Here is a 13935-nt window from a genome sequence, read left to right as displayed (position 1 = left end):
AAATTGGATGCTTATCTTGCTGGGATCCTATGACCCCAGCTGACTTCCTGCCCTTTGGGCGGGGGGCTGGACTTGATGATCTTCCAAGGTCCCTTCCAGCCCTGATGTCTATGAAATCTATGAGTTTTAAACAGGCCAACTTGAACGCCAACCACATTTTTGGCTCAGTTTTCACTCTTTTGCCTCTTGCAGGGCTATTGTTTCAGAAGTTCTCCCATCAATGTCACTTTAAAGCTCAAACAAGACGGCTGGCAGAAGTTTTCAGAAGGGCTCAGTGTTGACCTATCTCAACTCGTATATGATATAATTAGACTTAAAGCAAGCTGAGCAGTTCTGCACATCACCTTAGAAGTTCAGTAATGTAACTAGGGGTGGGCGACTAGGGTACCAACTAGGGAAGCTGATGTAGACAAGGTGCATGAATGATGGCAGCTGTTACCATCCAGGGCATAGAACCTGTTTATTACACCACTGTAGAAGTTTGGGGCTGACCCTTCTCCACCACCCCACTGAGCATTGTGTAAAGAAAATGTTGGCCTGCCGCCATCTATCCATCATCATGACAAAAGCAGAAAACCAATTTTGCCCTGCCCTTGTCAGAAACTGGAGACAAGGTGATGGCAGGCCTGGGAAAAGGTTAGTACCAAATTGTCAGCTTGCCATCAACATTGCATTGCAAATGAATATTTTCCAATGAGCTCTGATGTTGATTCATCATAGTGGATGCTGCTGTAGCAAGGTTAGGGCTCCATGACATGCAGGTCCTTTGTGAATGAAGACCAAAAGGGGCCTTGTGATTCTTTGCTTTTGTCTATAATTAGTATTCCATCCCTGACAGTGGCTCCTAAAAAGATGCTGCACTCTTTTAGGTAGGGTAATTAGCTGTGGGGCTGGCTAATTGTCCTTGTCTCCCAGTTGGGCTGATTAGCTTAGTTGATGTGCTGTGTGGACGCAGCTACACTATTTTGGAAGTATCTTGCCCAAAGCATGATGGTGTTGTTGTGGGTGGTGCTACTGGGGATAGAAAATGTACTGCCTTCCAGACACAGCACTGAGCATTGCAGATGTACCAGGGGGGTGCCAACTTTGCAGGCTCTGAAATGTTATTATGAATCTTAAATTATTGGATTAAGATACCTCCAGTATCAGCAGGAATATAAATTAAGGAAAAAAAGTTAAAAAAAGAAATAATTTCAGGGTATTTGAAATCAGTCTTTTAATTAAGAAAGGGAGGGAGCTGACCTGCAACTTCTGGAGATTGGCCATTCCAATGCCAGGTGAAGGTCTAGGCGGTGTGATCTCACAGCCTGCCATAGATGAGCTGGGCACTTGTTTGTTGCAGAAGCTCCAAGAGAGAAGCCAGTTGCCCTTCCTAGTTGCACTTGTTATTTAAGTTATAGGGCAGTGTTGTACAAGAATTAAAGGGTCAAACAGGCCATGAACATATTTAGACTGAAAATTAAAGAGCACCTATACACATGCCTGACGCCTGCTCCAACGTCTTCTAATTAGAACATGTCGGAACAAACTCAATCTAGTCTGCTGGAGCGTGCTAATTAATTCAGCGTCCCTACTCTTCAAAATGATGACAGGGACGCTTTAACTAAAGCTCATTGAACAAGCTTTAGTTAAAGCACCCCCGCTGCCATTTTGAAGTGCAGGACGCTGAATACAGGAGACACTGCAGGCACTTTAGAGTGGCTCCTGAGAGCTACTCTAATTAAAGCATCCCCACCCCCCCATGCTGGAGCACATGTAAAGATGCCCCAAAACCTGAGTGAGGTTATGGCACAGATTTCCTGTAAGAGCTGGAAACCTTAACACATTTAAGATGAAATTGGAGAAATTTATGAACGGTATTTTATGAAGCGAGTGCCTGCAATGCAAGGGACTTGACCTAAGGACTCAGGAAGTCCCTTCCAGCCCTATGTCTGGTATTCCTCGGCCAAAGCTCTTTCATTTTATAAACCATGATGCAAGTTGTGAGATGAAGAGGAGCAGAACCAGCCTTAGCATTTTCAGGGAAGGCATTTGCAATTGTATTTTGTTTTCCACTTGCCGCTCCACCAAACGGGGAGAAGGCTGTGGCCATGGGTAACCTGTGGGCTTGGGGAACGTCTGTTCAGTAATTGTGTGACAGTATGTACAAGCACCACGACTGGGACCCATTCTGCTGGGTGCTGTATAGGCACTGAGAAATTAGCCCTGCCCCAAGGAGCTCCCAACCTAAATAGGCTGGATAGACAAAGGTTGAGAGAAAGAAGTCATTGATCCTATATCCCAGGTGGGGACTTGCAGCAGAAATTTACTCCCTGCCCGAAATTTAGGGTCCAGGGCTAACCCTGCCCTTGTCAACAATAAAACAAAACCATGTCCCACATCATGTCCATGAACAGATTTCCTGACAGGAGACTTCTGCCCAGTAGAGACAAGGATGCAGTGTTTCCAACTCTGCGAAGGAGAGTGACTCTCCAGGAGCCTCTGTGTAGAGTGGTGCCATTGCCTGGCTGAGGGGGTGGATGGCACTTGTACGCAGGTATTTCCTTAGTCCTCTGTGCCGCTGGCCCTCAGAGCAAGCACCGTTGCTGTTCTTTCTGTGGCAGTTCCTCTACCAGGGACTGTCTTGACCTTGTAGGTGAATGGAGCCAGCACTTGTGTCTCTCCAGTGCAGGGTCATGGGGAGCTGAGAGGAGCACAGGTGGGAATGTGTAGGCAGAGTCCAGGCAACGCGGGCCATGAAGCCAGTCTGTGTAGGGAGCTGGCGCACAGCTCCTTGCCAGGGCAGCATCACAGAGATCGTTTTTAAGGTGTGGAGGCAGCCCCCTTTCCCCTTCCTTTATCATGTGGTGCTAGTGTGATGCCTGGCACTCTGTCATGTGGCAGGCACACAGGGATACAGGCTGGATGGACAGACACCTTGCTTAGCAGTGACATTACTGGAGCCCGTCCTGCTTCAGCCTGCCCGCCCTGCTGCTGCCCAGCCAAGCGCCTCACGGCTGGCTCCGAGTGCTCCCCTGAGGGTTGCTCACGCATCGCTACACTGGGCACCTCCGCTCTCCCTGGAAATATGAGCAGCAAAGGGCTCAGGACTCCCAGAGCGCCTTGCGGCTGGGAGAGGACCGCCTGCCCTTCTGCCTGCATTCCCTGACGCTCTCCCTTCCACCCCCACATCAGCCCCTGGCTGGAAAGGGGCATCTTTTTGGGTCAGTCTGCATGTAAGCACATTCCCACTGGATGGGAGGCCAAGAGGGGATGTTTTCCAGCTGAGAGTGTCTGGGCCTGAGAAGCAGACATCCCTCTGCTCAAGTGTGCTGCACTGTTTAATTAGAGTTTAACAGCAGCCTGGGAAAGAGGTGTCTTGTCATATTTCTGGTCTGTGTTTTGTTTTTTAACTACCAGCCCTGTATGAATGCAGCCGAGAGAGCCCTGCCGCACAATGAGCCCTTTATATGCCTATCCCCACTGCTCTCCCTGTCCCCTGAACTTTCCCATTAGTTGTTGGCACTGTGCCCTCTTCCATCTGCCCGGGAGGGAGTTTTACTCAGGAGCTGCAGTGAGTGGGTGCCCCTTGCCCTGCCAGCAGGAGTTGCTGTTGAGTGGCACGTCTAGGAGTGGCTGGGCTGAATGGAAGCATTGCTTTCTTACAGGCTAGTTGTGCCACTTAGCTCACAAAGTCCCCTGTAAGAGAGTAGCTGTCTGATTGTGCCCCACAACAATCCTGCTGGCAGGACAGGGGACACCCACTCTTTACAGCTCCTGACTGCTCCTGAAGCTCTTGCCTGGGTGATAGAGATTGGTGTGCCAGAAACCCCCAAAGCCTACTTGCCTTTAACCTTCCCAACACAGTACCTGAGTATAGTGCTCTGGGTGCTATCATGTGGGCATATTTTACCAAATGAATCCCCTTGTGTTTTAGGGGCCAAGTCATTGGCTGCACCTTTGTCTCCCTGGAGCTCTTCCTGGGACACATGGCAGTTTGAAAGGTTCAGAGGTTTAGGTGGGAAACAGAGCACTGTGGGATGCTGGCAGACTGACCAGCTCCCTGCTGTGCTCTGCAGGAGTGTACAAATGTGCCATAAAAAGTTTCATAGTTAAACACTTCAGAATTGTTCATGTTGAACCAGAGTCAATTCTGATTCAGCTGGGGCCACTCCGTAGCACTTTGCCATCGGGCATTGTCTTTAGCCCTCACTTTTTAGAGATCTTTAAAAGTACATGGAGCGCTGTAAGTGTTCTGTCGGGCCATACCTGTCCTGCACTGATATTTGTTATGGAGCGATTGGGGGTGCTTTGGCCTGCAGAGTGTTGGTGTGTGGCTGGAGGTTCTTGTGGGTCCTTTTGGACTAAACTTTCACTCTGTGGTTGCTATGATTGCAGAGCACTAGAGTTGATGACCCCAGTGGTTTCTTCCAGTCCTGTTTCTTTGAGCAATACTGTTTCCTCTGAATGACTTTGGTATGAAAGGAGATGGCATAATTCTGCTCACTTGCCAACTGTTACAAGCCCAGATCACTTTTTGGCTAGAGTGGAGTGGCTGACCCTGATGCCCGTTGTCAGACTCCAGAACTGTCCTTCCTGTGTGAAAAGCCCTGCATGGTGCCCATTGGCCATGTTATCCTTACCTTCCTGGCTTACACTGCTGTGACATGTCCTTGTGCTGCAGTGGTTCCTTGAACAGAACAAGAGGTTTTGCCTAGGAGCTGTGCTGTATGTGGTGCTCACTGAGTAACATATCTCAGCATTAAACTTGGTCCTAAACAAAATGCTACCTAGGAAACCTGTGCTAGAAGCCTGTTGCTTTTGACTGAGCTCATAACCAGCACCATTCAGATAAAAAGCTGCAGCCCCTTCGTGTGTGTGCACATCAAAGCCCTCCTTGACTGCAGTATGTTGCACTAGGGGCTGTAGAAGTTGGTTCTGTTGGCTACCCTATTGGCCCTGATCTCCCTGGCCACACCATGTTCCCAGCATCCAGTCCTGGATCCTGTTGAACCCAGCTGTTGTACATTACTGACTCCAGCCTAACTTTCCCAAATGTCACGAGGAGCCCATGTACCTACCATAGGAAGAGTGCCTTGGACTAGCAGGAATGCATGAAATAGAGCACATGTGTTCCTTAATACTGACTGCCTCTATTGCAGCACCGGTAAATTTTTTATTTACAGTTTTCTGTGATGAAGACCTGAATTTTTGCAGATTTTTTTCTCCCCAAAAAATTTAGTGGAAAAGTGAACCTTTTTAAAAGTTTGGGTTTGACTTTTCCCCTATCTTTTCTTTTTTTCCTACTCCTTTTTTCTTTCTTCTAGCTTGATATTTAAAGTGGGAGAAAAGTGGTGGGAGGGAGAAGGAAAACCAAAAAAACTTTTAAAAAGTGTTTCATTTTTATCAAAATTGGAAAATTGTGTATGTTCTAATGAAAATATTGTGGGGGGAAAAAAAACAATTATTTTCCAGATTTTTTTGTGAAACAACTTCATTGTTCTTTGAATAGCTGTACTAGATGTGAAGCTAATCTCCTCTAGCTGTAATAAGGTACTTAGAAGAGTTTTGTTGGCATTGAGAGATTTTCAGTAGGAAGGGAACCCATCATAACAGACATCTCTTCTAAGTGTCTCTCTCACTTGAGCTCACTTCAAGTGCAGAGGCACTAAGGGAAAGTTTTAGAAACTACTTAGTAGTTTTAAAATATTCTGACATTAATTAAATTTTGAACCAGTTCATTATGTCTTGAATGTGTCAGGCTAACAGCCCTGAAAAGAAAGGGCCTTGATCTTTCATCCTTTGGAGGGATGTATCTCCATGGGCAGAGATTTCGTAAGACTTGCAGTTCTCTCCAGAGGTGGCACAGTACAAACAGCAACAAAATACCCCTTCTAGGCATTATGTCTTAAGGTCTTTACTTGACAGTACTAATCTAAAGTGTCTGTAGGGAGGCAGGAGCATTCAAATCATATGCAAGGCCTAACCACACATGGACACTGTAATGTTCTGGCTGGTTGTTAAATCAAAGAACACAGTGAGCGCCACTGGAAAGCTTGCGAATTATTTAAAGGGATACTACTCGATTGGTACTCACAACCCTGACATTGTCCCACCAATTTTACATGTTCCTCGCATTGTGTGACTGGAGGAGTTCAGTCTCCTTAGTGCTACTGATGAGGTTGTCATAAATAAATGCCAGTTGTAAAGATGGCCCCTTCTTGGACAACTGCACAGTACCTAATGGATCCTGTATCAGTTGTGGAATACTGCTTTGTCTGCCAGGATCCTGCAGATGCTTCCACAGACAGAGAAGGTCTGTTATTGTAACCAGGCTCCTTTTGAAATATGGTTTGTGAAAAGTTCCAGCGAGGTGCTCTTTGTCTGCCTTGCTAGAAATACATATTCCCACTATCATAGCTATAGATCAGTGTGTAACGTTGCGTTCCAATAGACCACCCACAGGTCACCTTTGTGAGCCCACCGGGAACCCATGTAATTATCAAACCATCACATTTCCACAGAAAAGAGCGTTTGTCGTGATTACTCCCTGCAGCTTAATTCAAAGCCAGTTGTGCCAACATAGACTGCTGTCAGCTGGTGTCCCATTGAATCCCAGCTCTTTGCTTGCTCACCCAGGCACCTCAAAAGATGGGGTAGCAGAGGGGGCAGATCATGCAGGAGGTGGCATTTTTCAGTGGCCCAAGGAGATCCCTGTTCTGGTGAAAAGGGGATGTGTTGAAACCAGGAACTGTGTTGAACACTCCTTGGTACAAATGAATTGGCCTGACTGAACCTGGGCAGGGTGGTAATGATCAGAAGGCACTGGAGCTTGTCTTTGCTTCAGTCCTGGGCTGTATATAATCAGCGTTTGCACCAAGAAAACACAGAGAGGACTCATAAGCAGGGATCCTGGTTTTCTCTATTTAAAAACTGCAAATTCTCTTATTAAAAACCCCCAATTCTGTATTTTTTTCATGTTTAAAATTAAACACCACTATATACAGAGGTATCAGTTGAATACAATGTTTTATTAACATACTTAAAATTTTAAAGCAATTTGGAAGCCTACCAGTGCCCCAATCACTATAATAAAATAAATTCTAAATGCCTGTAAATTCTGGCATTTGATTTAGGGTTTTTTATAATGAAAATCAGAGCTCCCCCTTCCCTCTTCACTCACCAGGATGCAGGTCCAGCTGTGCTTCCCCCCCTCCCCCCGCTGCTTTCTGGTGCTGCATGTGTCTCCCAGATTCGTGTGCAGAGTGTGTGCAGGCTGTGGGCTTGGGGCTCCTGACCCTGCTGCCTCCCCCCAGGGCCTCTGCAGGCCATCAGGCAGGACATGGCATGGCAGGGCAGAGCAGGGCCAGGCACTGCTGCTGCTAGCCCTGCACTGCCATGGTGAGGTGCCTTCTGTGCCACCAGCCCCTCTGCTGCTAGCGAGGCAGGGGGCACCTCACCATGGCAGTGCGGGGCTCCCAGCAGTGGTGGCATTGAGCTTCTCTGCCCTGCCCCACTTTGCCCTGCCTCACCAGGTCCTGTCCCCTGGGCTGCAGAGACCCCAGGGGAAGGGCAGCAGGGTGGGGAGTCCCAAGCGGGGGGCACATGCCCTCCATGGCACCCCCCCGGGAGTGTGCACAGTGGCAAGAAGCCAGCCCCCCTGCCCAGGCCCTGCAGCCACACATTGCAGCCCCGGGCTGGGCACTGCCTGCTGATTGCCCTCCTCCCACTCCTCCCAGCCCCTTGCAGGCTGGATCTCTGCCAGCTTGCAAGGGGAAACCCACCATTTCCCACATTTTTCTCCTTTAAAAGAGAAGATCCCGTTTTTTCTCCTTGAAATGAGTATATCTGCATTTTACCTCATTTTACTGTGTCAAATGGGAAAATCTGGATCCCTGCTCAAGAGTTACAGTCCTCTGATGGTGATCTTGAAACCCATGTAGAATTACTGCAGGAAAATCAAGAGTAAAATGACCAACCTCAGTGTAATTTCCACTGCTCTCAGTGTCATCTTGGTTCCAGGCAAACAGGCCATGATTACTTGTTCCCTTGCCACCTAGTGGCGAGGCCCTCGAGCAGTCGACTAGAGCAGCATCCCTGGAATGGTAACGTCCAAGTGATGTTGTAGCTGTGACTAACTCTATCATGACCATAAAAGAGATCTCCCACAGAAATCCTTCCCTGGAACAGGTTGCCTGTCCTCACAGGACACTGGCATGAGTCTCAGCAGTGTACAAAACCAGTATTGTGTGCCTAGGCCCTTTGTTGCCTCTCTCGAGGCAAAGCAACAGTTAACCCTCTCTGGGGAAAGGAGGGTAGCTCTGAAATGTCTTGGGAAAGTATTTTTAGTGTAAAAGTAGCTTGAGGGCTTCTCAACACGAACACAACATTCCTTCTTCTGATGATGGATTTATAGAAAGCTCCGGCACTCCCTTCTCTCTCCCTTTTACCTTTGGTGTTGACTGTGCTGGGAGTGCCCAGACACACCACATGCACAAGGACTCTGGCAGTGAATTAGGAAGGAAGCTTTGCCCGACTCCTGGTGACACCTCTTAGATGCCTGAGATCTGAACCGGAGAACACTTCCTTCTGAGCAAAGCCACAAAAAAAAAAAGCCCAAATCAAAACTGAGCTAATAGAAGTTGGCATAATGTGGGCTTTGATCTCCTTCAAGTTAGGTCAGCTTTTGCAAACTCCGCTGTTCACTAATGAGGAGGGAGGGTGTTTATACAAGAGCAGCCAGCCTAATGAGATTAATAATCCTTGGCCAGGATGGTCTAAGCCTCCAGTTGCAGGTGCGCTCAGGAACGAAGGGCATCTTGCTCACATCATTTTATTGCTTATGGTGTCCAACAGAAGGGCTGCTGAGGGTACTGAGTAGTACTGTGGCCCCAATCTACTAAAGCACTTGAACAAGTGCCTAACTTGCACTGGAAGAGGCATTGGGAGGGTATGTTCCTTCGTGGGTGGACATGTGCACATAAGCCATGGGTGTGTACACGTGGAAATGAATGTGTGTGTGCCTGTGTGTGTATCCCCATGCATATGTGTGTGTTTATGCCTTTTCACAGCAGCCAACACAATATTTAGACCAAAATGAGGGCGCCAGGGTTTTGCTGGGCTCCATTTAGCCCTGTGATTGGCTAGACAGAGGTAGGAAACGTCACCTGGAAAGCTGACCAGCTTTGTTCCCTTTGGATGCTGCAGAGGGCACTGATAAAAGTGGGCACTGCCCACATCGTGCTTGGAAGTAGTAACTTCTAGGATTAGCAGCCTGCTGCCATGAGGAGGATTCAGTTTCCACATGGTGCGCCAAATGCAACGGGCAAAAAAAGACCTTGTTCCTTCAGACTCCATGTATCGAGTGCAACCTAGGTGCTAATGCCTGAGGATGCAAACAGCTGTGGCAAATCTGTGCTAGTGCAATTCACTCTGGACCCATGGCAGTGTGGAAGATCTGTGCTGCCTGCCTGATGCAGCCATAGGAACCATGAGGCAGTGTTGAACCAGATTCCCCAAAGCCCTAGCACAAAGGTCTAAGACAGAATTGAGGAAGCACCAAACCCCTGTCCTGAAAGCTGGCTGATGGGAAGGAGATGTCTGAATCAGTCCTTCCTACACCTCCAGTGAGAGCCTGCAATCACTGGAGAGGTATGCAGGAGAAGAAGCAGCGAAGGAGGACTTTCACCAGCACGGTGAAGAATGACATCGGCTAGTGAGACTTGGAGGGGCCCAGTTGAATCAGCTGGCACAGCCCATGGGAAAATTTAGGGCCCGTGAAACTTGCTCCTCCTCCCAGCTTTTATGATTACCTCAGGCAAGAAAAGGCAGAGCTGCCTTTGGTTTCACAGCTCCTTGTCTCATGCTTGTAAAGTCCATCTGAAAGCCATCTGCATTTGCTGGGTGTCTGGCGGGAACAGGGTGAGTCACATGGTGCAGACCCTCAGTTGCCCCCAATCTCACTGAAATAAGCCCCTTGAAGCAGGGCTGGGGGCCTAGTGTCAGGGTAGTTCTTTGCAGCTGGGGCTCTTTTTTAGTGAATATTTTTCCCTGGGTTGTGTGAGCTCACAGTTCCCTTAGGGAGGAAAAAATCATCCAGATTTGTCCAGATCAACATGGAGAACCAGGCTGACAATCTTTGCCACATTGTCTGCACTGAGAAGATACCTGCTCACTGGTCACAGAGGCACTGCCCCACCTAGCAGCTTGCTCAGCTAGCCTACCACTCCCTAGGGCATTTGCTCAGCCCGATAGGAGCCTTGTACACACCACAGTGACAGGCACAACCTGAACCCTTGGCTTAGAAAGATCCCACATGAAGGAAGGAAGCCCTGCCTGACAGACTGATGCTCTTCCCAGAGCGGGGTTGGAGGAGAGCATAATCCACTCACTGTCTTGGCTTCGTTCTCACCCTCTCCCATTGTTGCCAGCTCACGATTTTTTGACATTGTTCTTAAAGTCTGCACTTCAGGAATGTGAAAAACTTAGATCTTTATATATACATATACATATAAAATAAAAACTCTTCCTTTTTATTTATATATATATAGTAGACTTTAAGAACAATGCCAAAAATCATGAGAGTTGGCAATACTATTCTCCTGTCCACAGTTCCAACAACTGATCCTGGTGTTATTGCAAGCCCCTGGAGTTTGGGTGCTGTGCAGAGTCATGGCTGGAAGGCTGCTCTGTGCTTCCCAAAGCTGTTCTAACTGATGCTGGCAAGGGGAGGCCCCACAAACAGCCCAGAATACTAGCAATTTAAAGCCATTTCCTACCATTTGCCATGGGGGTAGAGAGGGCTGAATTCTGGGCCTGGATTTGCTTCCTATGGATTTCCTAGGATCATAGACTTTGGGATGTGGAAAAATCCAAACCAGTCTATCCCCAGGAGCTGGCGCTTGTTTGCTCCTGCAGAACAGTTTCTAGTGTTTGGTGCTGCTTGGTTTTAAATGACCCAGAGGCTTTTGCTTCCACCATCCTCTTCAGGTTACTCTAAAGCCCTACTGAGATGGGCTCCAGCCTGCAGCTCTTCTGGGCACAACGTGGGGTGAGCATATTAAGGGTAGTGAAGTCTGGAGAAGCATCAGTTAGACATGAAGTAAAATGGAAGGGGATCACACATGCAGCCTGACTGCATTGTGAAGCCCAGAGACTCTTTGGCCCATTGAAAATTGGGCCCCCATCCTGTAGAAGAGCCAGTGTATGGGAGGAAGACAGGGAGGAAAATCTTTTATAAACTCATAGAGCAGTAGGGCTGGAAGACCATCTCGGCCAGCTCCCTGATCAAGGCAGGATCATCCCTGACAAAACCATTGCAAAGGTGGAGATTCATAGCCCCTCTGGGCCACCTGTCCCAGTGCTGAACCACTCTCAGAGGCAGAAAATGCTTCCTGATATCAACCCAAATTTTCCACCCTGCCATTTAAGAACATTGTTCTTTGCCCTGTCCCCTGAGGCCATACAGAATAGCCTATTTCCATCCTCTGTGTACCTTTGGGTGTTGGAAAACTGTTATCAAATCCTCCACTCCCCCTCCCCTAAATAATCCCAGTCTGGAGACCAGAATAATTTCCTTCTGTAGCACCTTCTCCTCCTGCTGCAGAACAATGAAAGTCAGTCTAAAATGTCTAAGTACAACCTTTGAATCTGAGCTGTTTGTTTCCGCATTGTCCCAACCCTGTCAGCCCCTCCATCCATTTACAAACAGGCAGCCGGTTTTACTAGCTTTCCAGACAGCTGTTTAAATGGGCAAACGAACAGTCCTCTTGTCAGGACAAATTGGCAAGTGTGCTTCTGTTTTGTTAGTAAATAATGTTCTCACCATGGGACCAGCTCCCAGTGCGTGGGGAGGAGGCTGGGGCTCGTGAGGAAGCATCTTAAGAAGCAGGTAAATAAGGAGAAACAGTCACTCACTCCCACAAAACTGGTCACTTGCAGTCACTGGGTTTGCAGCTAAAGCATGTGTTGGGAAGAGCAAGGGGCAACATGAAGCAGAAAGTAGTGAACCTGCTGGCTCCTTGGTACCTCATGTAGCAGAGACATTCTCCCTTTATCTAGCTGACCACTGCTCCTTTGGTACAGACAAAAGGAAAGTGCCCCATGCATAAACCAAACAGTCCCTCGAATAAGCAGAGCATGGTCCAGAGATTTCACCAACAACCTGCACAAATGCTGCTGTTTTCCCTACCATTTCCCACTACTTTCCCTCCCCAGCACCCCCTTCTTTCGAAGCCTGTGTCTGATGCAAGTCTCAGGTCACTCCATTCCCCAAAACAAAGGTCTTTATTGAACCTGGGAAAAATTCCAACCCAATACTTTGGATTACTGTATTTTTTCCAGCTCCATCCTTCTACAGCCCTTGTGCCATCCAACATGGGTACTAAGACTATTCTCTGATTCTCTGTCACTCTGCTACAGAAGGGAAAACAGAAAAGTATGTGGAACCTGAAGAAAAATAACCATGGAAAGAATTTTGCACATGCACTTTGTAATCTGCACAGCCTCTGGTTGAGATCCTGAGCAGTCAGCGGTGGAGCACATGGTTGGCCCAGTCCATTCTGTGTCATGTAAGATTGTAACCTCAGGGGTTTGCCCTCTGTTTTCCATGGCAGCATGGAGGTGAGGTGGCTTTTACCCAGGAGAGGCAGAACATCAGCTCTTGACAATGTCAAACAGACAAGTCATTTAATGCATGTGGTCCCCAGCATTGTATTTGAGCCCTGAAAGGAGGGGGTGGGGGTAGGATGTTCAGTTCTAGCAAGTGCTGAGTGTTGGGATTTGGAGGGCTGAGCTCCAAGCAACAGGCCCTCAGTCCAAACTGATCACCGGTGAAGGCCTGGTGTTTCTGGAGGCTCTGAGGATCCCTGGCATGCTCTGTGCTCCATGGCATGTCCAGAGCAGTAAGGTGAAAGGAGCTCCAGGACTTTTCTGCATGGCCTACATGCATGGAAAAGCAGGCACAGGAGAGAGAACAGCTGCCACCTTCTGCTGGGCACAAAAAGTCCCTTGACTCTGCCTCCTCCCAGCACAGGGGAGCTCACAGAGGGGAAGTGAGCCTGGATGTCTGGGGCAGTCCCTGGAGGAAAAGGGAAGCAGGACATAGGCTGAGACCCAGAGTCACCATCTGGTTCCTGTCTTGCTCCTGGGGCAGTGCAGCTACAGGAGAACTCTGACTGTCATCAGAGTCCATCAGCAATGTGCAGTATCTCTGAAAATTCAGTATAAGGCAAATGCCTTGTCAGTGTGAATCTCTTGGCAGGGTTGGACTCTGAGTGGCTGGATTTTCAGAGGCACCGAGCACTCGCCTGTCTTAGAAACGGGAAACCACACCTTGATTTCAGTGCCCAGTTTTAGGCACCCAGGTTGGCCAGATTTGGCATCCAAGTTGCCCAATTTGGGCCTAGATATTGTCCTGCCTGTGTTAGTAACAGCAGATGGGATCATTCCCACTGAAAGACTGCGACCACTTTAGTGTGCTTCTGTGCAGTGTCTGTCTTGCTCTTGTCAGTTCAGGCTGTGGATTTCTTTCAGCTGGAAGAGGGAAGCTGCTCTGGACTGTTCAGGGAGTTTTGCTTGGGGTGTGTTGTCAGTCTCACGCTGTTTCTCAGGCCCCAGCACAATGCATATCCTGTTTGACCTCCGGGACCACAAAGGGAAAGCACTGAGAAGGCTTCTGTTTGGAGTGTCACTCAGGATGATGTGGAATTAGGGGTGCCTATAGACATGCTCGTTAGCGTTCTAATTAGAATGCTCCATCGTCACCTCAGTGTCACATGTTTCAAACCCTCTGCATTTCAAAATGGCCATGGGGGTGCTTTAGCTAAAGATGGTCAAATGAGCTTTAGTTAAAGTGCCCCTGTGGTCATTTTGAAATGTGTGGTGGGGGGCTTAATACATGTAATGGTGAGCCACTTTAATTACAGTGGCTGTCCAGGAACTGCTCTAATGAACACC

The 13935-nt window shown here is 48.2% G+C and overlaps 1 protein-coding gene across 4 annotated transcripts in view; it reads left to right on the top strand.

Moving 5' to 3' along the window:
• The window catches only part of EXD3 (exonuclease 3'-5' domain containing 3), a 430752-nt gene that overhangs the window by 363901 nt on the left and 52916 nt on the right, over nucleotides 1-13935 (top strand). The gene's annotated exons all lie outside the window — the stretch shown is intronic.

Source organism: Crocodylus porosus, unplaced genomic scaffold, assembly GCF_001723895.1.
Source record: "Crocodylus porosus isolate Cpor-Errol unplaced genomic scaffold, CroPor_comp1, whole genome shotgun sequence".
In the NCBI taxonomy this organism is placed as follows: Eukaryota; Metazoa; Chordata; order Crocodylia; family Crocodylidae; genus Crocodylus; species Crocodylus porosus.
Note: the sequence above shows the minus strand (reverse complement) of the source record. Positions and strands in the feature narration are given on the sequence as shown.